The following is a 26,474-nucleotide window of genomic DNA, read 5'->3' as shown; positions in this document are numbered from 1 at the left end:
CGTGGTTCATGGGTTTGAGCCCTGTGTCAGGCTCTGTGCTGACAGCTCAAAGCCTGGAGCCTGCTTTGGATTTTACATATCCTTCTCTCTCTCTCTATCCCTCCCTGGCTTGTGCTCTCTCTCTGTCTCTCAAAATTACATAAACACTTAAAAAAATCAGCCAAATGACCCAGAGGAGATAGAGAAGCTCTCAACATACAAGCTTTCCAAGAAGTGTATCAATCATGACAGCATCACCAGGTTTCAAAAATCTGAGGCCATCTTCCAGCTTCTTACCAGAATGGTGATCAATTCTTCAGCTCAGTAAACTTTGCAAGCAATGTGAGCTGCATGACCAACACTCCAGCACAGGTTCATTGCTAGCACTGATTTGGTGTGGGTGGTTCAAGGTAATCACCCGAGCAGTGAAACCGGCTAGTTCATTGGTGGGTCATTTTTGCTATCACCATCCAAATTGCAATGATGAGCATCTTTGACAGACACAGACACATTCTTGACATCGAAGTCCACACAGTCCTGAAGAAGAGCTTCACTCCACCTTCATGGAACATTTCAACAGACTTGTCTTCAGTTGTAACACTGATGGTAACAAAAATGACCACAATGCCATGTTTGCAAACAGTCTCACAGGGATAGTATCAACACCACCAATTTGGTGGACATCCTAGAACAAACCCAAGGCTTGTCAGCTGGATGACTTGGTGACAGAATGCAATCCAGAGCTTCAAGCACTTATTGTCCCACAGGCAATGCCATCTTACTGATGACTTTTCATCCCTTGAACCAAGGCATGTTTGTACTTGGTTTCAGCATGTTGTCACCATACCAAACAGAAATTGACACAAATACTGCCGGGTCTGGGTTGCAACCAGTTTTCTTAATGTACATACTGACTTCCTTAATGATTTCCTCCATACCTCTCTGGCCGAAGGGTGGTTCAGTGGAATCCATTTTGTTAACACCAACAATTAGTTGTTTCATAGCTAGTGTGTAAGCCAGAAGGGCATGCTTACGGGCCTGCCCATTTTTGGATATACTTGCTTCAAGTTCACCAATACCAGCAGCAGCAATCGGGCATGAAAATTTTAGGCACAGCCTGAGATGTGCCTCTAATCATGTTTTTGATAAAGTCCCTATATCCTGAGGCATCAATGATGGAAACATAATACTGTCTCAAATTTCCACATGGAGATATCAATGGTGATCCCTTGCTCACATTCAGCTTTCAGTTTATCCAAGACCCAGGCATGCTTGAAGGAGCCCTCTCCCATGTCAGCAGCCTCCTTCTCAAATTCTTCAATGTTCTTTTTGTCAGTCTCCCCACATTTGTAGATCAGATGGCCAGTAGTCATGGACTTGCCTGGATCACATGTCTAATGATGCTGATGTTAATATGAGTTTTTTCTTTCCCTATTTGGCTTAGATTTAGCAGTAGTTTTCATGGCACCTGTCTTCTAGCAGCAAACTCATGGCAGAAAAAACTACACTAAAATTATATATGGAGGATTTATTTCCCTTTGTTAATTAAGTTAAAAATGGCTGGTTCCAGTAGAAGCATTTAATCATACACTTAGTTTTGGCAATTTTATTTAGGGAATTTATAATTTATAATTACATAATTATAATTTATAATTCATAATTATTTACTCTGTCTTCAATTCCATGATGAATATCTTTGATGCATCTTTGGAATAATCTTTGACTGTATTTTTTATTATTTCCTCATTATAGTATCAACGTCAAGCTCATTAGAATCCACATTCTTGAAGATGAGATGGAATGTATACTATAAGACCACAGAATCTACTTGTCCTTTTCTGGAAATCAAGGTTTAACTAGTCTGGTGCCTCTGGAGGAACAGAATCTAACATAATGTTCTTCTGCCTCTAAGATTTCATGACTCTACGATTGGCTAGTCTTAGACATTTTTTCTTATACACACACACATACTTCAAGGTGGACAGTACAACTTAGACTAGGATCCTATAGATAGTAATTAAAATTAAAATTTCATTAGCAATTGGATAGATTATTAAGCCTAATATTTTAATTGATAATGTTCAGTATAATTCACTCAGGAAAAAAATCCGGAACACTGTTTTGGGGCAGTGAGTAGAACTTGAATATGAGCTGGTGTTATTAAGTCAGATTCTATAAACATAGTTTGATAAGGCCTTAGATTATGAGGTGACAAAGTTAATAACATGTGCTCACTATTTCAAATCAAGCTCTAAAAGGCAAGCATTGAAAAAATAAGTGGTTCTCCCAATATAGTTCACGTGGTTTTAGTCTTAACTGCTATTGTGGTGAGATTAATTTCACTCCTATTATTTATCTGAGATACAGAGAATTTGGATAGGGTCCAGAGGAAATGAGAATAAAAATGAAAATGATTAGATGGTTGATTGAGAAACACTGAACTCATTGGGATTATTGAGTTTGGAGCAGACTAAGGAGATACTTAATGACAGTTTCTGACTGTAGAGGTGACACTATGGTATGATTAACTATGTGTAACCAATTTCAACTTCTACCAAGAAAAAGGCACATTTACACAAGTATGGATTTGCTTTGGTCTTTGAGAAGATGTAATAAACTAGTGGACAGCTGCAATTTGTTATCAAGTGTAGGATGCATTGTAGCCAGGAGAAAGAAGGCTCATAGCTTACAAGGAGAGGTCCCAGGAAATGGATGAAACTGCACAACAGAATAGTGTGCAGACAGGAAGTGATATCACTTCCTATCACTTTAGTTGGTGCCTCTTTACAACTGGCTTGGGGGCTACTGAATATAGGCCATTGTCCTCTTGCTATTCTGTGCTTATTGTACATTAGTAGGAGTTGATTGGCATCAATTCCCTTTGTTTATGTAAATAGCATCTGTGAACTGTAATGTGACATTTTTGGCTCATGTAATATAAATGCAAAGTATGTATATCTGTAAGTCACGCTGATTTAGAAAGGTCTACTTTATTCCAGTATAACAAATTATTCCCATGGAGTGTGTTAAGCACTTTCGGAAACTTATTTTGGTCATTGAATCAATAAAGCACTATTTGGAAAATTAATGCCTTAAATTATACTATGTGATATGTTCAAGTTGCTGGGTTACACAGATCTGAAAATTGGGGCAGGGGTATTGTGCATTCTTCGTGAGGAATCTAGGATCGAGTATTACATGGATAAAAGAATGGTGATGACAATGCAGATTTTCTTAGTAGTCACAGGCCTGTTTCATTTGATCTTTAACTCAGGGCAGGGACAGCCCCTGATATGATCTCATGTTTTCTCATTGCTCTAGGACTCCGTCTATAACCCTTCCACTCAGACCCTGTTCTTGGATTCTGCTTCTGTTTCTTTCCTCCAAATTTTCATTCAATTTGGTCTACTGAATTCTTGTTTTGAAACAACATAGTATAATGCTAAGACTTTGTGCTCTTGAGTCCTCAGACCTGGGTTCGAAAGCAGTTCCATCTCTTTCCTAATTTGGAACTTTCACCAAATTTTTTAACCTCTCTGAGACTCAGTCTCCTTACCTGTGAAATTAACATAATAATATCTATAATGCACAATTAAATGCAGTAACCTTTACAACAGATTTACCCCATGTGGCACACATTAAAAGTAAAAATTTCTAGGAAAAAAATAAGCTGTGTTTTTTCCATTTGATCTTTTTCTTCAACTCTGAGACACTACTGATTATTCAATAAATACTTATTGAGCACTTATTATGTTACAGCTTTGTACACAATAGTGTACAATAGTTTGTTTTGGATAGCTAATAATAATATAATGATAATTATAAAAATAGACAGTTCTCTTATATTCATGGAGCTGACAGTAGATTATGATTCACCATTGGCTCAATAATAGCTTTACAAAGAAAAAGCTACATTAAGCTATGTATTCATTTTAAGGTATACCATGATCTCAGTGATGTATAAGAGGGGACAATGTAGAAAACTTTTGTATAATTATTGTCCCACTCCAAATGTAAAACTGAACAATTTCTGAATACTGGTCATAATCTTGGATTTGTCTTTGATTATATTTGTTCTATTCCCCATCTAATCTATTCCTCCTCAGTAGGTCTCATAGGCTCCACCCAATCCTGTGATTGTTGATCAGGCCCTGCTCCTATCTTTCTCACCCATTGTTTCACTAATGCTTTGGGCTATGCCTGAAAATTCCAGTCCTGGTGAGGTGTCACAATCAAGAAAGCACAGTCAAGTGACCAAAAGTAATTTCATACAGTTCCAGTGGTCACTTCTTGCTTCCTTTCTTGCAGAACTTGAAAGAACATCCAATCCTTTACCCCTAGTGCTGCTTGTTTCCATACCCTATTCCTTATTTTCTTCTCTACCTCTCAAACATGCCCAACCTCTCCAAAACCTCTTTTTCCATTACTTATATTGTTAAAAAAATTTTTTTTAATGTTTGTTTATTTTTGAGAAAGAAAGAGTCAGACTGTGAATGGGGGAGGGACAGAGAGAGAGGGAGACACGGAATCCGAAGCAGGCTCTAGGCTCTGAGGTGTCAGCACAGAGCCCAGTGTGGGCCTCCAACCCACAAACTGTGAGATCATGACCTGAGCTGAAGTTAGGTGCTTAATTGAGTGAGCCACCCAGGCTCCCCTCCATTACTCACATTCTTAACATTCTTCTTAATATATTTCTTCCCCTCTGTGATTAAAATCAGAGAAGAAGGAAATGCCAAATAGGCAATGCCAGGATTTTTCCTAACTGGAGGAGAGAAGGAAGGTGAGGCTGTGAATTTTAATTCATAATTAATAATTTTATTCCTGTCATGCAGTTATAACTTCTTGCTACCCTCACCTAAAGATTGAGCACTATGAAGGGCATCTGGCTAAGGGGTGAGGATAGGATCAGTTGAAAGTGGGAAGAATTGATTGACTTGGTTCTTGCAACTGCCTAACTCCCCTCGGGTGCATTTCTGTAGCTTTGGCAATGGGGTCTCCTTAATTCTCTCCCAGGTAGACTTTAGGGACAATCTTGGGCTTGGGTAGGAGCAACATCTAAGCCCTATTGAAGCTGCCCATTGGCTCAATATAAACTTAGTTTTGCTGTTGCTTCCCCTGATATTTGAACCCCGTTTCTCTGGTAACATTATGTTTGTCTGATACTCCAGGTATCACTGATTGAGTTCTAAGTGCCAATTCTTAAAGACTTTTCAGGACATTTAGGGTTAGCATGGTGGCCATAAAATAATCATTTAATAACGTGCAAGGGCTAGCAAAAAAACTAAGAGTATTGATATTAAAATATCCATAACTTACTCTAATAATTTGACCTCTGCATTACTATTTGGCTATCTTGTAATTTGTCATATGTGCTTATTGATCTTTAGTTATAGGACTATTTTTAATGAGGGATGTCAGCATATAGGATTCACCTTATTAGAATAAGTACTGAATTTGGGTGGAATTGGACTTCCGGGTGTGTGGTCTGGGATGGTATGCTCTAGAGAAGACTGTTTCAGATTTGTTTCATGCACCTTATATCTTCCATGTAGGAAGGAAAGTTGCACAATATATAGCAAATTAGGACAATGATATTATTGGGTTAAATCATAACTTAATTATTCAGTTACTTGAGGCTACATAATCATTGAGCCATATCTTTTGATAATGTTCTTTTAGACTCTCTGGGAGTAACCAAATTTAGAATGATGTGCTGTCATGCCACTTCTAAGAAACATTTCGTATGCTGTCCTTGGTGATTGGTTAGCAATGCCTCAGAGAATAGTGTTTGTGTAAATTTCATTAATTATTTCACTTCAAACATGATGAAAGTGTTTTTTAAAAATGTAGTTGAGATCTAAAACAAAACCAGATATAATTAGGGATTCAGAGCCACGGAGGATTTGTTTCAGGAGCAACACTGTTTTCATGGAATTACAAAGTATATCTGAAGTTTATAATTTAGTTAAAATTATCAAGTATTTGTAAAGTTACTGTGTTGAAAATATGCTAAACATTTTTTGTAGAGACTCTCAGACATTTGGTGCAAGAGAAAGTTGAGTTTAAAGATAGCCAAATGTTGAAAATGGAAGTGCTAGTTATTCCATAGCTGCCACTCCAAGTCTCGCTGCATAATTATGCTGGAGTTGTTATATGTTCCCTAGAGGATATGACTGAGCAACATACATCTTACCTCTAGATTTATTTCCCCGGTCCTATAAGGCACGGCAGCCTTGGATAGTCACCTATTACTTATATTATCATGCTGTACATCCAGCCATAGCATTGGCACTGTATTATTAAGGACAATGGATATTTCCTCATAGTTTGGGGTTTTCCAAGCAAACAGATATAATCATTTTTCTCTCCACAAACTATTTATGCAATCTAGAGAAATCGTCAACAATTGCACAGTGATACTTCTACAATAAATTCATGGTTCAAATGAATGACTATGGTTACAGCCATGGTTAACTGAGACTGGTGTAAGAACATGTGCTTCCTCTAATTTACCATTTTTATAAATACAGTAAAACCATGGTTTGTGAGCCTAATTCCTTATGGAAACATGCTTGTAATCCAAAACACTTGTATACCAAAGCAAATTTCAAGAACCATTGGCTCAGTTGTGATCATGTGACATTCAGTGTCATGTACTACTTGTATTGCAAGACATTGCTCATTTATCACGTTAAAATTTATTAGAAATGTTTGTTAGCCTTGTGGAACACTTGCAGAACAAGTTACTCGCAATCCAAGGTTATACTGCACAACAAAAAATTGCATGTTAAAGCAACATATTAGAACCATGAACCAATCTATAATGAATAGTGATGGTGCTTTAAGGACAAGACTGGATGAAATAAAGACACCTAAGTACAATTGTATGCTTTCTTACTCATCATCAATATTAATAATCACCGTTTAAAATAATTCTAGTTTTATCTTGGAGGTCAGGTACGATAATTAACCCTCAAAATTTTATTAGAATAAAAAGCCATCTTATGAAGACAGCTCTGATACCTGAGGACTTCTTCATGGTTTCTTTTTTCACTCTTTTAATCATTTAACTGGGCAAATTGGTATTCAATTCTCTCATGTTCTTGCTTCTCAGGAGAAAGGATCCATGTAGATTGCCCAACTTGTATCCCCTACTTGTGGCATAATATAAAGTGAGAGGAAACTTTAAGAAGGTGTCTTTTTCAAACAAGATTAGCTTCAGTCACATCATTCATCCTTTCCAGTTCTCCATTCTCAAAAACTAATATTGCTGTGAGCAAGGTAGTTAAATATCCAAATTCAGATCTTTATTATTAGTATTAGATGTCATTTTCCATTTCTAGCCAGAGATTTAGGAGATGCATTTGTTCTCTTCTCCATAGCACATATTTGTCAAGAAATGAAATGTATTATTCATATTCGAGGGCCTACTTTTGATTCCACCTGTTTCTTGCAGATTTCCCTGATAATTGTATCATGGCATACTGCCTTTCATGAAATTTTATATTTATTATTTTCATTATGTATTTGGGATCCTGGCTACCAGAGGTACTCTGCTTTCTTTATGAATCCTTCAATGTGCATATGCAAGTTGAGTATTGAAAGTTGACTTTATGTTGAAAGGAGATGTACTTTTGTTCCCAGATTGCTAAAAACATCATAGTATCTCATTACAACTTATGGTTTAGAGATAATTTCCAATGATATATACTGCAATTTCCTTAACTCTTTAAATTTTATTCTTTTCAGCTACAATTGAATATATAATTGATAATCTAAGGCCCAACAGACATCTGACTGGGCCCTGTTATACCTATTACCATTCATATTTTGTCAGTCATATTAAAATTATGAAATAGTTGGTATCAGCATTTTAACTGCTATTCACAAACTAGTTTTATATCATATTGGTAGGTATTCAAGACATAATAATTCATTCTTGATTTATTAAAGTCTAAAACAAATTATTACTTTTATCCCAATCCTGATACTGCTTGAACCTTAAGACCTTTAAGCTCAATTTATTCCCTCTTGCCTTTTAAGTAATTTTTATTTAGCATTTTAGTTTTACCTGTGTTTTAACTGAAAAAGACATTGTAATTTTATATAGTTAACATTCCTTTAGAATGAGCTGATAATATTTTTCTTTGTCTTTTACCTTGTCAAGATTTTAACTGGGATGATTTTCTATTTGAAGAACTCTCTTTAGATTTTCTTTTAGTTTCTTTTTTCTTTCTTCTAGAAAAAAAAAAAATATATATATATATATATATATATCTATCTATCTTGGATTTTCATCTGAAAATGGCTTTCTTTTACCTTTATTTTTTGAAACAAATTTTTATTGCATATAGAATTTTAAGTTGGCAGCTATTTTTTTTTTTTTTAGCACTTAGAAATGTTATTCTATTGTTTCTGGTGTGCGTCAGTACTGTTGAGAATTTAGTTGCCATTTTTATAGCTACTACTTTTAAAGTAATTTTTGTTTTAATTCCTGTCACTTCTTAGGACTTCCTTTTTGTCCTTGATATTCTGCATTGTTACTATGATATGCCTCGATGAGATTTCCTTTGTGTTTTTCCTCCTTTGAATTGTGTCTTTCCTCACCGGAATTCCTTGGGTTGATGCCTTTTATCAGGTTTAGAAAATAGCCACTGACTGTCTCTTCAAATATTGTTTCTGCCTCATTCTTTCACTTTTTTTTTTCCTTCTGGGATTCCAACTATAAGTGCCTTTGCCATGTTCCCATGTGTCTATTTTATTTGCCCAATGTTTTCCATTTTACTAATCCTGCTGGCTGCTATCTGCTGTTAAACTCCTCTAATATAGTTATATTCAGGTATATATATTTAAAAATTTCTAATTTCCATAATATCCTCTCAATTAGTTTTATGGGTGCCAATTTTTGTTGAGATTCTTGACCCTTTCATTTATTAGGTGCACTTTGTCCTATTTTTTTGAACATATGAATCATAGCTATTTTCAAGTTGTTTTGTGTTAATTGCAATATCTAGAGCATATGTGGGTCTATTTATGATGGTTTTGATGTTATTTCTCTTCTGTTTCTATGATATCTCCTAGTGACTTCTCATTTGTAATTTAAAAAAAATTGTGTGCTGGACATTATGTACTATAAAGAGCCTAGAGAATCTGGGGATGTAATATTGCACCAGTGATAGTTTCTCCCTTCCTGTGTTCCACAGATAGGATGAGGGGTAGATCATCTCAACTCAACAAGAAATTGAGCTGGGTCAAAACTTGGATGCAGGGTTAGTCTAATCCTTGTTCATCTTCTTCTTTAGGCATGTGCCTCATGGGATATGTATTAGGAGTCTTTCCAATATGTCTGTCAGTCCTGAAGACTTTCAGGAATGTAGGTCTGCCTTTCAGAGATTCTCATCCAAGTTCTTTGGCTTTCTGCATAATGGGCCTTCAAATATGGTGAAAGTCTTTAGGGATGGACCAGTGGGATTTCTCAAGAAAGCCAAGCCCCATGCAATAGCAGAATATTTCACTCACTCCTCTAGAAAACTTGGCACAGCTAACCAGACTCCCCCTCAGCAGTCGAACTCAGCAAATATTTTTATGGGTAAACTGGAAGCCTTTCAAGTTTTTGGTCTGTTCTTCAACTCACAGAAACATTCAGAATATAGTTTGACCAAATATCTGGGAACCCTGTGACCTAGTCAATGTGACACATACAATTAACCATCATACTATTATGATTGTGTGTGTGTGTGTGTGTGTGTGTGTGTGTGTATAATTTATTAAACATCATTACTGTGTGAACTACTTAACTTGGCATCCTAGGCTATCCAATATATTGTATGTGCTCAGTTCATATTTGTTAATAATGGAAAATGTCCAATTCATATACAAAGTTTTATGCAGAAATATAAACACATTTTAGAATTTTTTTGCCTGTGTTAAAATCCTACTTTTATCACTATTCACTGTGTGCTTTTGGGTGTCAATTACCTTATCTATAAAATGATGAAAATAATAACTATCTCATTAGGTTGCTGTGAAGATTAAATAAGGTAAAGATGAACCAGTAACTGGAACCTGATAGACAATAGCATGTGTAAAGCATCATCATCATCAATGTTATTGCTGTTATAATTATTTTTAATTTTGAGCCATATTTCTCATTCCAGTGAGATGTGTTTTGCTATTTTCAAACTTCTTAACCATATTCATGCGCTTCTCTAATGACTTTAACCTAGCCTGAAATTATAGGGCTTTGAATACATGGTTTATCGCTGAACATCTAATTTTAAGGTTTTTTATTTTCTTGATCAAGGATTGTGCAATACCAATCAACATCATCACCATTGCCATCCTTGTCAGCAGCAGACTCAGCACCATTTGTAGTAGCTAATACATAGCAAGCACTATTTGTTGAATAAATGAATGCATGAATGCATGAGGAATGAAATGATACTTTCTCGATCTGCTAAGAGAGTAAAATAATGCAACATACTACACAGGATATTTAGCATCTGAATTTATGTTTGTTTTAGTTTTATTCAGATTGGTATTACTCCAGTATTTATACATGACCTAATAAGAGAGATAAATGGTTGACTTAAATGATTTATTGATGCCAGTGGGAACCAAATACCTTCATGGCATGAAAGAAGAAGATCAGTTTCGCATTAGTTCAAATAAAGAAGAGTGATGGAGAATTGAATCACCACAAGACACACAACAGTTTAGGCACAACAAACTCAATAGAACCTGTGTCCTTGCAGTCAATGCCATACCTGTGTCTTGAGCAGAGATTCATTTTTAGCAAAACAGTATTATCCATCACATTAATTTCTGTTAATTTGACTGTTATTGGTTCATTGCTTGTATTTATTTTATAGACTGTTGTTTAAATTGTACCCAAATTAGTAAGTGTAAAAATATATATTTAAATTCATAGCTGTAACATGAATCAATACTTAGGTAATATAATAATTAAATAATTTCCCACTTGGAGTTTATAAAACTTGTTTTCCTTTAAAAGGAGACTATGCCTTACTCGAATTTTGTAAGCACCATACGACCCAAGTACTTATTCAGTAGGACTCCATCTGAGCACAGCTTGTTAGCCTATAGATTTGGATGCATGTGCCCTCAGAAACATCACAGCAACATACCAAAGCCCAATATATCAGAGTTAATCTGTGATGCAGGCATCAGTCCAGCTGGTACATTCTACTACTGTGAGCACTTCACTCTATAAGTGGTGATTTATTTGGCATTCAGATTGAGATCTTGTGTGGAAATAACAAAATAGACTCAAGTCCTGAACTGCCTGATTCTCAATTCTCCTCCTAAGAGTCACCCTGTGAAGATACACAGTCTTCGGCCTGAGACAGTTGGTAATTGCCTGTTTCTCTACCCCTTCTACATTTGTATAAACTCTCTTGAATAAATAATGAATCACTTTTTTTCCCTCCTACTTCAACAACTAAGTCTCATAATTAGAATTTGCGACTTCTTTTAATACATTCAATTATCTGCTGATTCAAGCATCTTCAGGTCAAATGCATTAGAAAACAGCTAATTATGCCCTTTCCCATGGGTAGAAAAATCTTTAAATTTAATTAAAAGACCTTAACTCAACTCCTTCACATTAGGGTCTACTTCCCAATGGATTTTCTACAGGGTGACTTAAAGAACCAAGCTCAATATTAAAATTAGAAGCAGCTATTACTTGTTATTTCTTCCTCTTTAAAACAGAATTATTTTTGGATGAAGGATACTTTGATCCTTAATTTCATTTTCTCAGTTTTGTCTCAGTATTCACTCTTAAAAGCATACATTAATTGAGAAACTTGCTTGACAGTTTTAAAGATGTTTATTTTCTATATCTTGTGCCAGTAAAGCACCGTAAACATAGACTACTCTTTCTCAGTCTCAATATTCTCTTTGGCATACTGATCAACACATAAGCAAAGGTGGCAGAAAAAAAATCTTAAAAGAAGAAAAATTTTAAGTGCCACATCTGAGCAATGTAAGGTTCAAATATACAGGATGTTCTGACTTTTATGAGAGAAAGTCACAAAGATATTTTCCTGTTTCCCTTTCTAAATTGGAAAAGTGGAAGAGAGAGCTATCTTGGTTTAATGTCTTCTAAGAAAACATAAAAATCAAAGCAAATCATGTGTTTGTTTTTTGTTTTTTTGTTTTTTTTGTTTTTGTTTTTTTTTTTTTTTAGTTTCATGAGTTTTACTTTTTTTCTGGACTTAGAACAAACTTTTTTTTTTTTAATTAGAAAATAGCCTTACATGAAAAGAGAAATCCAGATGTTGAAAGAAAGAAGCAATCTGGAAAGAAGCAATTATGTATTATTCTTAGGTGAGTTTCTTTTCATCTATTGTTTCTATCCCTTCTTTCTTCTTCCACCTTCCTTCCTTCTCTTTCTTTTCTTCTCTTTTCTCTGCCTTTTCCTCTGCCTCCCATACTCTTTTTTATTTTTCTTCTTGTTTGGCCAATTACTTCTAGAAGACAGTTAAATATGTTAGCAACATATTGATACCTCAAGGTGCCTGTGATAAACCCAAACTACGTGCACTCCCATTTCTTGCTTGTTTGAATCAGAGTCATAGGAGAATAATTTAATGATACCAGTTATTCTTACTTGTTCAACAAGTAGGCACTGGGGAACCACTGGAGATTTTTGAACAGAGAAATGGCATCCAAGAAACTGATCTTTCAGGAAGCTTTATTTGTCAATGATGGGTAGCAAGAATTAGCAATGGAGGATGGTAGGCTCATTAATAGAGTTTATAATTCTCAGGCAGAAGGTGTTGAGGATTTTGAACAGCCCAGAACTGGGAATATGGAAAGGATTTCATATTGAAAGAAATTTAGGAAGAATAACTAACCAGTGATAGATCAGATATGATAAAGAATAGATGTGAGCCAAAGATTATTGTCATCTTTCAAGCCTGAATGACTGAGGAAAATGGAAGTGTTATAAATAGAGCTGACTGAGTGAAGAAGGTAAATTCAGTTTTAGGAATATTTCCATTGAATATTATGAAGTACTTCTAGGTGTAAACAACCAAATCAATTGGGGAAATTTGGACAAGTTGTAGAATTTGAGAGGAAAGGAAAACAACAACAACAACAACAACAACAACAACAACAACAACAAAAACGCCACCTCAGGGATTTGTTGACATAAACTCCCTGAATCTCTTGTTACTCCCTGAATCTCACAGTTCGTGAGTTCAAGCCCCACATTGGGCTCTGCACTGACAGGTCAGAGCCTGGAGCCTGCTTTGGATTCTGTGTCTCCCTCTGTCTCTCTGCCCTTCCCCCAGTCATGCTCTCTTTCTCTCTCTCAAAAATAAACAAACAAAAAAGAAATATCTAATGATTAAATTTTTAGTGAAATGCTGCATATGTGTTATAATACAACTATTCCATATGTACCCCCATAACCCCTATGGATTTTGAATATGCATTTATTATTACTTCAAGCGGTATAGAGATTTTTTTGTATGTACAAAAAAGTATTGTGACTCTTGCTCTATGCTTATGATAGAATGGGAAACATATTCGATACAGGGGGTCAGTCCTTGTGGTTGATATTTGTGTTTGTATGAAGGTGCAGGTGTGTGTGTGTGTGTGTGTGTGAGAGAGAGAGAGAGAGAGAGAGAGAGAGAGAGAGAGAGGATAAATTAGGAAATGAGTGTCCAGAGGGGTGATTAACTGAGGAGGATGGGTTACCGTCAATGTTGCTCAAGGAGAAGTTGGAGATCCCAGATGGGGAGTGTAGGAGGTAAAGTTGGCCTCTTTAGGAATGATAAGTGCAAGCCCTGTGGTGTAGGATGGGCATGCTGAAGAAGAGTTGAAACAATTAATCACATGGACCTCCATGATCACAAGTGAATTCTATGATCAGAAGTAGGTGAAACCACCCTACCATGTTGCTGTGCTTTTATAAAAAACACATTTTGCATAAAACAAAGGAGAGCCTCGGGAATGAGAGAAAGACTGTTTTCTCATCAACCAAGAGCTTTAGCCTTATATTAATGGAAAATATATGAAAAGGAGAGAGGAACGTAAAAGTTTAAGAAATGCTAAACCTTCTTTCCTAATGCATAAGAGTCTGAGAAACAGATAAACCTCCAGGGAAAATCTGGGGCCCCTATCACTCACTTTACCAGAGTGTGGTTTGAATCAAGAGATTCTCTCACATTTGAAAATTCCTGGCTATGTTTTGTACTATTATGTATTCTATGTTTTGTAGTATTCTATGTATTGCAGTATTTCTGTAGATACTCAACATCCAAAATAGAAGAGATGAGACTCTGTACTGAGAGTATAGTCTTTAAAAGAAATACATATGATCCTATGGTGGTCACAAGTGCCTAGATATTACCTAAGTCACAAAGAGATTCAGCAGGGATGTTGCTGCCTCAGGGAGCCTGAGGACCTATGGCCAGGTCTATGCAGCAGAAAGTAGAAAGGGAGTTGAAAACTAATCAGTGTCTTGAGACTGTTCTTATAGCTAAACAAGGCCCAGAAAGCCCATAATATCTGAAAGAGACATTGAGATTGAGGAGTACCAGCCTAGGTTAGCCAGTGCTTCAGTCTCTGAGAAGATGGGTGAGGATGGGATCAGAGAGCAGCCATGATACTCATTGCCTAAACATGTCACATGCTCTTATGCCTCCACATGGTGGGTCCCTCAATCTGGAATTTCCATTCTCCTCTTAACCACCTATGGAATAACTTAATGCTGGCACATTTTGAATGGGGCATCCTGGGGGGAAACTCCATAATGAAAGGGAGTCAGAGAAAATCTCAATAATATTACTATTTATAATACCCAATTTTTGAGTCAGAACACTATTCTTTACAACAGCTTATGAAACAGTGCCTTATTTCACTAATGAAAAAAAAATTTTGCCAAAGTTATATGGCTGTAATTGGTAATGTCAGTATTTTAATCCAAATATCTCCGTTTTAAGTTCCTTGTTCTTGACCATTAGGCTCTTTGGAAACCACTTCTCTTCTCAAATATGTTGGTGAATATATAAAATAAGAAATGTTTAAACTAATCACAATTATAGTGACCAGTATGTGCATTCTCTCACTTGGCTCATGCTACTGGAAACCAATGCACAGTCTGGTTGGGTGTTAGGAGAGGTTAGAGGCAAGAGCAAATAAATAGTGATGGTTTTATTATCTCACCAGACATTTAACAGTTTTTCATTCCCTTACTCAAATAATTCAAAATGTTCCACCCTATATTTAAGCTACAATTCAAGTCAGTTTATCATCCAAGAGTTTTTGGAATTTGGTTTTTCCTTATTAATCCAAATTTATTCAATTCATTTCAAAATCCATAGATTATTTATGGAGAGCTAGGAGTATGCCAAGCACTACAGTGGGGAGAAGAAACAAAGATGAAAAACACATATCTCCACAATCCCATGGTCTTGTTGTTTGCATTTAAAGGTAACAGTCTAAACACTATATTAAAGGTATATTCCAAATATGATCAAAACAGAGGCAAAAATGATAAACTTCCTGAAAATGTAGGATAAGTTTATAAAGAATGTGAAATTTGAGTTAGGTGTTGAAATATAAGCAAAGTTTATTGAGCAGAGAAAAAGTACAAGGGCATTTCAAGGAGCAGCAGAACAAAGCATGAGAGTGTGAAATAGTATAGTGTGTTGGAAATGTGGCAAAGACATCAGCAAAAGGACTAACCAATTATGTATGTGGAGGAGAATAGCAGAAGGCTTGAAATGCAGCTTGGGGCCATATTATGAAGGTCTTTGCATGTCGTGCTAAGGATTAAACAATAACTGTGTTTATTTGTTATTTTATTCACTTTTTTTCTTAACCATTCACTCTCAGGTATGTACATGATGAAAATCTAAAGAGTTTTAATTTGCCCAAGTCCAACACCATTTGGGAAAAAATGTTTTCATTCTATGTGCAAAGTAGTAGTCTAGGCACCAAGGAACATCCAAAAGAAAGAAGCACAGATTCACTGTCTCAGAGGCAGAAAAAGTAACTCTCAAAGAATCTTAGAGAACAAACTGGTCTGGCTGGAGCAGGGAAGGAATGTCTTACTGTACCAGAGCCAGTCTTTGCTCCACCCAGATCCTTTAGAATCCCTTTTACCTGTCCACTCTGTGCATCTGTAGAGAGCAATCCACATTGCATTGAGGGCCAGAAAAAAATTCTCTCCTCTCTATCTCCTAAAATGATTTATTTTGCACATCTTTAAACTTGACATGCATACTTATGATTTTATCTCTCAGGTTTTCTGGGAGGGAAATAAACAAATTAAATCATGACTTCTGGGTAGAGGAATTTTGTTTTTAAGAAGCTCGCTCTTATAGGGAGCGTAAAGATGAAGTGAAGGGACGCCTCCTCCCTTTCCTTATACAGTATTTTAATCCAGCCATAACATTCTCCCTCATTGGACTCCAACACATCATCATGCCAGTCCCTGACTCCAGTCTGGTCCTTTCCTCATGTTGTTCATTCTGATACAGAACAAGTCCCTCTTGACATGGAGTTACTTCTCCCTCTTCACTTCCAAATCCAATACTATGTCTCCTTCAGGCAGAAGCAAGTATTGACTTCTCAATAAGGTGTATTGGGTCAGATTCCTCAGAAGCAAGCCCTGTGACAAGGATTCCTGAACAAGTATTAAAAAGTGTTCTCAGAAAAGAATGTAGAGAGTAGGGGAAGCAAGACAAGGAAGAGGAAAAAGCCAAATAAGGGTTCAAGCCTCAGTTCGATGCTATGGGGAGTTCTGAAGTACAAATTATACTTCAGGTTTGTTCTGTCTCCAGGAGGCTAGACTTTCATACTCTCACATAAGTCAATAATTGGTTGTTGGCCTCTTCTAAAAGGGAGGTGTTGGCCATACAAAGTACTGGGGACTTCTGATTCTCTGTACCTGCAGACAAATCTGCTCCAGTAGCCCAAAGCTGTTCCTCCGAAGACAATTGCAGGTGGAAACCATTACAAGCAAAGCACACAGAGGCTAGAGTTGGGATCTTGGATTTCTAGTAAGAATTTCAAACTAATTCACCTCCTTGAGATTCCTTCATATCTGAAGAACCAAGCAAAATCCAGGGAAGATCCTCACAGTACAAGAATCTGCATAAGTGGACCCTGAGGCCTATTTCACTGCTAGTATGAGCCCTGGGCTATTCCTCAGAGGCTATTACACTCCTAGAGTTCAAGAGTGTGAGGTAATGCATCTACCCATCCAAGTGTAAAACCATAGGCAAGGAGACTAATTTAGTCAGCTGATAATAAAGCATCAGGAGACCCTTGGTGATTCCAAAATGCAGTTTGCCAGCATGGAACCTGTTCAAATGTAATAGCTCTCCCAGGTTAATGCATGGAAATTGGCTCGATGAGAACATTTTAAAAGGAAAAGAGTAGTAGAAAATCGTCAACCATTTGCAGAGACAGTAGGCCTTTTCCTGCATTTGTTTCTTTATTTTTCATAGATAGATAGCAATCTAAGACATTTACATGTGGAACGAGGCCTGGCAAATTGCTTAACGAAAGCACCTTTCAGCCTAGGCTGATGGGAACAAAATGATGCTCAAATTTTGAATCCAGACCTAAAATGAATATTGTATTTATATATGTATTTCCTCCTTTACATCACTTTTACCCCCCTGTTTTTTGAAAGGAAAGAAATAGGTTTAGAGAAAAGTGTGTTGCTAATATGTATAATTTCTCATTTGTCTGCTGTCAAGATTAAAGCAGTAACAATAACAACTTCCTTTTTGTGAAACAAAAAGCTAATCAATGGCTATCTAGGCATCTGCTGTTGACTGCAGAGCAAAAGAGCAGGTCAGCATATATCCTGTAGCTCAACTCCATTCACATTCCCTATTAACCTTGTCTTTTTACCTTGATCTCTTCTGGGCTACATATCGGAGAAGCTGGCCTCTTAACGTGCATCCAAGTTTTTCTGATTGGAATACTGAGAAGGGCTGCTGGAGCCATTAGATATATTGGATGAAATTTGCTTAATTATCAATCATTACACTTAAAAGACAAGGATATCCTGCATGTAAATATCAACTCTCAATAATTTATACATAATTTCTTCACTTTCTTTTCATTCTGTTATTATCATGAATTCCTGTATTTTTTTTTTAAAGTTGTTTTACCTTTCTGGAAATCTCAGAGGCAGAGTTGAAGTACTAACAGCTTTTGATGCCAGCCATATTTTGCACTAACTGCTATACAATTTGGAGTGAGTCACTGTTCTTCAGTTGATGGGGGTTATAGGCTGAATAATTAGTAAAAATTTCCAGTGTTGGCAGCAGGAAACAGTAGGCAGCTGAGAGCATAATGAGGGCAACTATCTTAGCACCAGGCAGGGGAAAAAAACACAACTGAATAGATATCAAGTGTTCTTTTCTTAATACAAGTCTAACATGAACTGATTATCTAAAATAAAATGGCAGTGGTCCCATTTATAATATTTATTGCTCCCATTTATAATTTTTACATTGTAAAAATTATAATATTTACTATTAAGATCATATTAGCATCTTAATGCTGTTCTAGTTTTAATATATTTGTTATTATTTTAATTACTTGGATCTCATTTTTCAGGCAAATATATTTCTCACAACCACATCTCTTCATTTATTCACACAACAAGCAGCATTTATTGAGCACTTCCTGCCTTCCAGGTCCAGGGTTATGCGTTCTGGATTCTGTGATAAGAGGCAGAGTCCTTCTTCTTAAGTTGTTCACAGTCTAGTTGACTGTGACTGTCAGGGCTCTTGGTTACAAGCTACAAAAGTTACGCTCTCTTAGTTAAGCAGGTAAAGAATTTCATTAAAGGACATGCAGTAGCTAAAAAAATCACCCAGAAAGCAAAAGAATCAGAGTTAAGTCTAGACAGTCAGAAACAAGGTCCAAAATGACACCATAATAGAAGCAGTGAAGGTGTCTATGCTGCAGGCACAAGCATTGGACCCTGTTTGCAGCTTGCCCTGGAAACACATCTGGGAACAGGCACTGGAAGCTGCCACTTTCACCTCTGTCCCTGATGCCTACTCCAGGTGACCTTATCTTATTGCAATTGCTGTCATCATCACCTGGAAGACTTTCTCCTGGCCTCTGCTTCTTTGCATCAATCATTTTGGTTTAAAAACTCCTATGGGTCTGTAAACTGGTGAGCCTCGGTTAGGTGCCCAAGTCGAGGTAAAAGAGAAGCCAGGAAGTGAATTTCTGACATTTTCAGCTTCTATGATGGAATTCCCCAAATTTAAGAATGGTGTTGGTACACAGGACAACCACAGTGACAAATGTTCACTATAGTCCCTCCTTTTGGTTACCTCAAATGAATGTGTACTCTTCTTTCCTTACTTATACAGCCTACTCTGATAATGTGTGTGTCTATAAAGAAATGAGCTTACAAGATTTGTTGACAAGGGAATGATGTCAATATAACACTGATGTTGTGTTGGTCCATTTATGATTTTTCTCAGTATACAAGTATTTTGTGCCCTCAAGTAACAACTAGTGAACACAGGTGAACACAGAAAGCTCTGGAGGAGCAGAGTATTATACGTGGTGCCCATTCACATTCTCCTTCCTGTTTTATTCTGGGCATGTGCTCTGCCCAACAGGGGCTCACTGTGTGATTCTGCCTCCTCTTTGTATATTTTGCCTGTGTCTGCATAGATCAGCAAACTCAACCCTCAAATGTTTGCCTTGATCTACTTTTTCTGGTAAGCTCTATAGTCATTTATAAGCGATTTTCCAGGATGTGGGGTTTCTAGGAACACGTCGACCAGTTATAGTAGAAACACTTAAACTTAAAAAAAAAAGGTGTTTTATTAGCATGATACAAAAATCTCTTATACTACCACAAGCACTCTTCCTTCCTTCCCAAGAGGAGTAAAACTCACAATTTTTGGTGTTGCCAAAAGTTCCTTTAGTTCTGTCACAGGTGCAGCTGTAATGTATGGACTAGATTGGAAGTTTCACCACCACCTACCATAGCTATACAAGATAGTGGGGGAAGGGAGATTTAAAAAAAGACAAAAATAAGTTAACATTTTTAATTGCATAAAATGCAGAAGAAAAAAAGAAGCATGGATAAGAGCCATGATTTTTATCTTTGAAGGTGGTTTAGAGGCAGTAATTGGTCATGATTTCCCTCTTTTATGAACAGTTCTGTGTGCCCTTTGCTTTCAGCCATCACATCTCTTGGTTAGGGTTCTCTGACCAAGCTCTTATCATGGAAGGATCTGGGTGCTTTATGGCACTCCTGTACAGATTTGCTATTATCTTCCATTAAATTTTACCACTTGGAAAGAGAATTATGGGGCAATCTACAGGCCCTATACATTCCATTTCCTTTCCCATTTTGCAGCAGCAAACCAAGGTAAGAGCTCCATGTGCTGCTGGAAACATCCCATCCCTAGAGATTGAGAACTAAACACCAATGTTACAGGGCAAAGGAAGCAAACATTCTCAAGTGGGTCGTTCAACACTAGGTCTAATACTAACAGGAGATTCTCCCACTTCCATCCTTTGGTTCCAAGACCCATATGTTTGTTTTGGTGATGGGAAAATTAGCATTATATTTTGGAATATAGTTCAGAGAATTTGCTGCTGGTACAGTGCCTGGGTCTTTAATAGACCATCCCATCATTTTACATGTCCAAATGCTTTTAAATAATGTGGTTATAAGCCCATTGTCTTTGCCTCTCTTTTTAAAGTGAGTATTCCTTAGTTAGAAGTATGTTTGTAGTTCACTGCAGTGTTTAATAAGGCATTCTGTGATTCCTCAGTTGCTGATGCTGCTATAAACATGGTAAGCAGAGAATGCAAAACCATCGCCAGATAAAAATATCCAATTGTCATTTATTCCTTGATGATAAGGATCCAGTGTAACTGAGGTTCAACTGGATGGCTGGTTCCCCTGAGATATTATCCTATATTGGGAGAGAATGTCACTCAATGTTGGTTCCTGCTGCTTATCGACTGATCAGTCACCAATGATGTAAATAGGTCAGCCTTGGAAAGGTGTGCTTCATAATGTTGAGTTCCTACAAAACTTCATCCTTGATACCAAGGTTACTTTGTTTTTGAGCCTATTGAACAAAGGTTGGAATGACTATGGAATGAGGCTTACCAACATTCATTCACAAAGAGATCCACTTTGTCCACTTCATTGCTGAAAATCTTCCTTACCAAGGAGGACTTTTGATAAATGTTGACACTAAAAACAAGGTGCTCCTATTTTGAGACCATTCCAAGAGGTCTATCGATGCTTCACGGAAACTCCTTTACACCAATATTCCAATTTGTTATCTTAGAATAAAGAGCTTTAACTCAGGTCATATTTCCTTCAAGGTAAAGCAAACAGTCAGATACACAGCTTAAAGTTCTTCGTCACCAGGAGGATTTTTTAATCTTTTAAGGAAGGATTAGTTGTGTCATCTGTCATCAGACAGGCTCCATCTGTGAGCTCCTACAGGGTTCTTCCTTTGCAAAACCCACCTTGCCAAAGGGCAAAACTTTCCCAAGGCAGCATATACCAAACGACTGATTGAGGTGAAAGTATAAAGGCCTGGGCATTTGGGCTCAGAGCAGGACAGTGCTGAAGACTATGTTCTAGAGTTCTCTCTGGGGTTGAACAAGTTTTATTGGTCCTCCAACACCATTCAGCTTCCTCTTCTGCTCAATGTGCCTTTATCCCCTTCTTTTTCCAGGTATTGATTCCCAATAAATATTCTCCATTTCAAACTCCATCTCAGTATCGATTTCTGGAGAACCTAACCTGTGACACCATGTACAAAATAGGATGGGATGTTTTCCTCCTCAGCCAACTAGTCTAGGAACTGATCCACAGGTAGGGGTTAAAGGAGGTTTGACTATGTGGCAAGGGTTAGCTGCACTGAAACAAAAGCTTCATATCCATGTAAAATAATTGTGCTTTCGGACTTCTTAAGCCAGATATTCTATGTACCACTTCCACCTGATGATGGAGTGATTAAAGGCCTGCCTGATTTTATGGCTAGTGTATTAGATAAAACCCAGTTAACAATGAACTGTTCATCTCATATGGTCAGCAATTAATCCATGATCAGGCATTTAGTTACAAGAGTAATAGGTAGCTCTAAAAAAGAGTCTACTACCTTTCCCAAATAGGTGTGACTTCGTTCCCAAATCCTGAGGAACTTCCCTAAAATTTTATTTTCAGGAAAACTTGCTCCAGGTATATCCTATTCTTCCAAAGACAGTGTGAGCACAGCTGATCTACTATATAAGAAATAAATCAGCTCTAATTTCCACCAAGTCTTATAAGGTGAAACATTTCCTAAATATGGAGAGAACATAGATACAGGTGACAAATGACCACTACTAGACCTTCTAACTATTGAATTTCAGAACTGTATGATAGGCTTTGGAATAGAGCAAAACATATTGGGTTAAGGATGCCTATGGTGGTGATGGTACCTTATCTAAGCCATCTTGAGATAGAGGATGATTCAGGTAAGGATGCCTGAAAGCAGTGACATCTTGAATGGGAATTGAGAAAGGAATGATCCTGAATAAAGGGACAAAAAAAAATGCAAGGGCATCCCCAGTCAAGGGATCAGAATTTAGCAAAGCAGTAAGGTGAAAGAGTACAAGGCATATTAGCAGTACTGCAAGTTTTGAAATCAATCTGGAATCTCATCTAATTTTCAGGAACTCTATCTGGGGAAAATGCAAACTGTGAAGATCAGTATGGTTTAACATTAGTGGGAGAGACTCCAGGAAAATGTCCAAGGGTTACAAATAAATATTTTTTAAATGTTTATTTATTTATTTTGTGAGAGAGGGAGAGAGCAAGTGGGGGGGAGGAAGAGAGACAGGAAGATAGAGAGTCCTACGTGGGCTATGCACTGTCAGCATGGAGCCGGACACCGGGCTTGATCCCACAAACCTCAAGATCACGACCTGAGTTGAAATCAAGAGTTGACTGCTCAACTGACTGAGCCACCCTGGTGCCCCACAAATAAATATTTTTTATCCTCTCCTACTCACTTCATGGAGAGGTTTGTGGAAATATTGCACAAATTTCACAAAGGAGAAAAATAAATTGGAAGGACTCTTTCCTTCTTGTCGTCTTTAAGTTCTTGGGGATATGCCCTGGAAGGAGGTTTATTATACATGTACATACCACCTTACAATATGTCATAGTGGTTAATAATGTAGGCTCTGGGTTCAGAGCTCCATAAGTTATTGGCTAGGAAACCTTGAGCTAGTTACTTAACCTTTCTGAACCTCAATTTCCTTGTGCATAAAATGGAGAGAACGTGTCTGTAACTAATGAAGTTACTGCGAGGAGGATTAAGTGAAGTGAGAGCAATAAAGTGCTCAGCGAAGTGCTGGGGTATGAAAAATGCTCCAAAAGTAGCCGTTTTTTATTATTATTACTTCAACTATTTGTATTATATCCTCCAAATATCAGAGACGTTAGATGAGCATAAAAGGATGGTGGGCTTATTTTGGTTCTCTCTGTAGTCCTCTGTACTGTGATCTTGACTCTTTGACTATTTGCTCATGATTCAGGGTGTTGGAGATATCATCCCATGATCCAAGATGTTCATGATTATGGAGATAATAGGAAATATAGTCTCTAATGCCATCATATCATTACATTAATGTATATATTTAACATTGCCAAATCCTGAATGAAGGTTAATGTTCATGTCAGAGAACCTTTGAAAATAAGGTTTGAATTCCACTTAGCTTTATTGACAAAAATAATCACTGTAAATGTAAGTAATTAACTTATATTAATGTCAGGGATACAAGGGATATTTGTGATATCTGGACAAAATAGACATTTGTCCTATCTAATCTATACCTTCTATTTCTTACTAAGAATCAGGAAGGATGCTATGCATAAAAAAAGGATCAAAGTTTCTCAGACCTTGTACCTCGTGCCATATTTTCCAAAGTGGGTTTTAAAAACTACTAGTTTCTGGAGACCACAAATAGTTCTTATGTGAAAATGGGTTCCACAATCAAAGAAGTTCAAGAAATATAGGGTTTTATTCTGCTTTGTTGAGATATAATTGACATATAACATTGTATAAACTTAATGTGTATAATGTGATACTTTTATATGTGTATAGATTGTGAAATGATTACCACAATAAGATTAGTTGACACATCCAGCATCTCACATAATTCCTTGTGTGTGTGTGTGTGTGTGTGTGTGTGTGTGTGACATACAACTCTTTTATCCATTCATGTGTCAGCGAACACTTAGGATATTTCCATGTTTTGGCTATTGTGAATAATGCTGCAATGAATATGGAGCCTTCATATTTCTCTTTAAGATAGTGATTTCATTTCTTTCAGCTACATACCCAGAAGTAGGGTTGCTAGATCCAATGGTAGTTCTATTTTTTAATTTTTTGAGGAACTTCCATAATATTTTCCATAATGACTGTAACAATTTACATGCCCACCAACATGTACAAGGGCTTCCTTTTCTCCACCAATTTGCCAACATATACCTCTTGTATTTTTGATAATAGCCATTCTGACAGGTATGAGATGCTACCTCATTGTGGTTTTGATTTGATTTTGATGATTAATGATGTTGAGCATTTCTTCATGTACCCGTTGGGTTGGTTTTAACAAAGTTAAACAGGATTCCCTACTATAAGGCCTCTTAGAAATTTTACTATGTACTTACAAATTGTAGATTTCTAAGAGGGGTTAAATAGTGGTATCCAATAGAAATATAATACAAGCCACATATATGTTCTTTAATTTTCCAGAAGGTACATTAAAATGAAAGAGGTAAAATTAATTTTAATCACATATTTTCTTATGTAATATATCCAAAATGATATCATTTTAACATACAACCAACATAAAATTATTGATAAAGCCTTTTACATTCTTTTTCCTATAATATGTGTTTGAAATCCAGTGTGAATTTTCAACTTGTAGCACATCACAATTTAGATTAGTTGCATTTCAGGAGCTCAAGAGACATGTATAGTGAGTGGCTACCACATTGACAATACTGGGCTAGACTATGCAGTACTTCTCAAACGTGTTCTTCTATGGCTTACTTTTCATGGAACATGTTGAGGGATTATAGTTTATGAAATGCATTTTGAGAAACACTCATTTATGAAGGAGGCTAATGGAGACATCATCAGATGCAAGAGAAGAGTGAGGAGAGGGAAAGTGTCATCAGGCTATGAGATCTGAGCAAACATGAGTCCTGTGTGGCTTGTTGTTAATATTAATTTAGCACAACACAGGTATCAGACCTTGGTGTATTGAGCTACATGCAGGAGTAGACAGACATTCAGCTGGATTACCATGACAAAGAGGCAGAAGGAAAATGAGAATGCAACATATCAGCAAATATAAGGGGGGTAAGTGATGTGGTGCTCAGAGCAAGAGACTGAAGAGCACACCAATTACAGTCTTGCAGGGGAGATCCTGGTATTCAAACAAAAAGACTCAAATACACAGGCTCTAGGAAGAATTCTCTCTAAATGTAGTTATCATTCCAATTAAAAGGAATTCTGTGAAAGAAAAGTATTGAGCTCTCAGAACTCCTTATATATTTATTGTAAGTCACTCCTAGACAATTTAGGTGAAATCCAATAGATGGGGGTTGCTGGAAAGAGATGCTGACTTTTTCATCTCAGATAAGGCTTGGCTTGAACTCATAAAGATTTAGTTTCTCCATCTTGAAGCATCATAGTCCCAGTTGTTTCCCCATGACCCACAGTGGCCCAATGACTGCCATGGCATAAAATTACTCCCTTCTGTCCCAAATGAGTTCATCATTACCTCCCCAAACACCTACATTATTCATAGGGTTTTGGGGTCAAAGAGGATCTATGCTCAAAGACTAAAATAGGTTTAAGTACTGTGCACATTTCCATCCTAAACAGGGAATACAAGATAGCCTTATTCAAGAACCAGCCCAGAGCCTTTCTCTATTGAAAATAGGCTATTTAGCAAAGCAAAAGAAAACAAAATCCTTTTCATGACATCTGCTCAGGGGGTCTTGAATTTAAACCTAAAGAGGAGAGGAAGGAGGGGCAAGGTGAGGAAAGATGTAATTTGTATAATTGTAGTGCTATGGATGGGAACACCAATACTGCCAGATTTAATTATTCCTTTCATCTTGCCTTATTTCACTCTTTAAGATCAATATGCTTGTTCTCTTCTTAAGCAGCAACGATTTCTACAATCTAAACATAAATTTAATCATGTGCTGCCATCCCAGTGTTTATAGACTCTGTCAAAGACATAGACCATTATAATTATTTTCTCAATCATTTGCCACAAGAGAAACACTTCAGGCAACACTAAAACTTAACTTAATCACTAGAAACAATATAAGTTCAACAAATGGATCTTATTAGATGGCCATTTTAAAAAAGGAGTAAAGCTCATTTTCCAATACTTTAATTTTCTGCTAAGTTTCAAATTGT

The 26,474-nt window shown here is 36.7% G+C and overlaps 1 pseudogene; it reads right to left on the bottom strand.

Annotated features, from left to right (window-relative positions):
- Nucleotides 1-190: 190 nt before the first annotated feature.
- The window catches only part of LOC125168051 (elongation factor 1-alpha 1-like), a 105,065-nt pseudogene continuing 78,781 nt past the window's right edge, over nucleotides 191-26,474 (bottom strand).

Source organism: Prionailurus viverrinus, chromosome B3, assembly GCF_022837055.1.
Source record: "Prionailurus viverrinus isolate Anna chromosome B3, UM_Priviv_1.0, whole genome shotgun sequence".
In the NCBI taxonomy this organism is placed as follows: Eukaryota; Metazoa; Chordata; class Mammalia; order Carnivora; family Felidae; genus Prionailurus; species Prionailurus viverrinus.
This window is presented reverse-complemented; position numbering and strand designations above follow the sequence as displayed.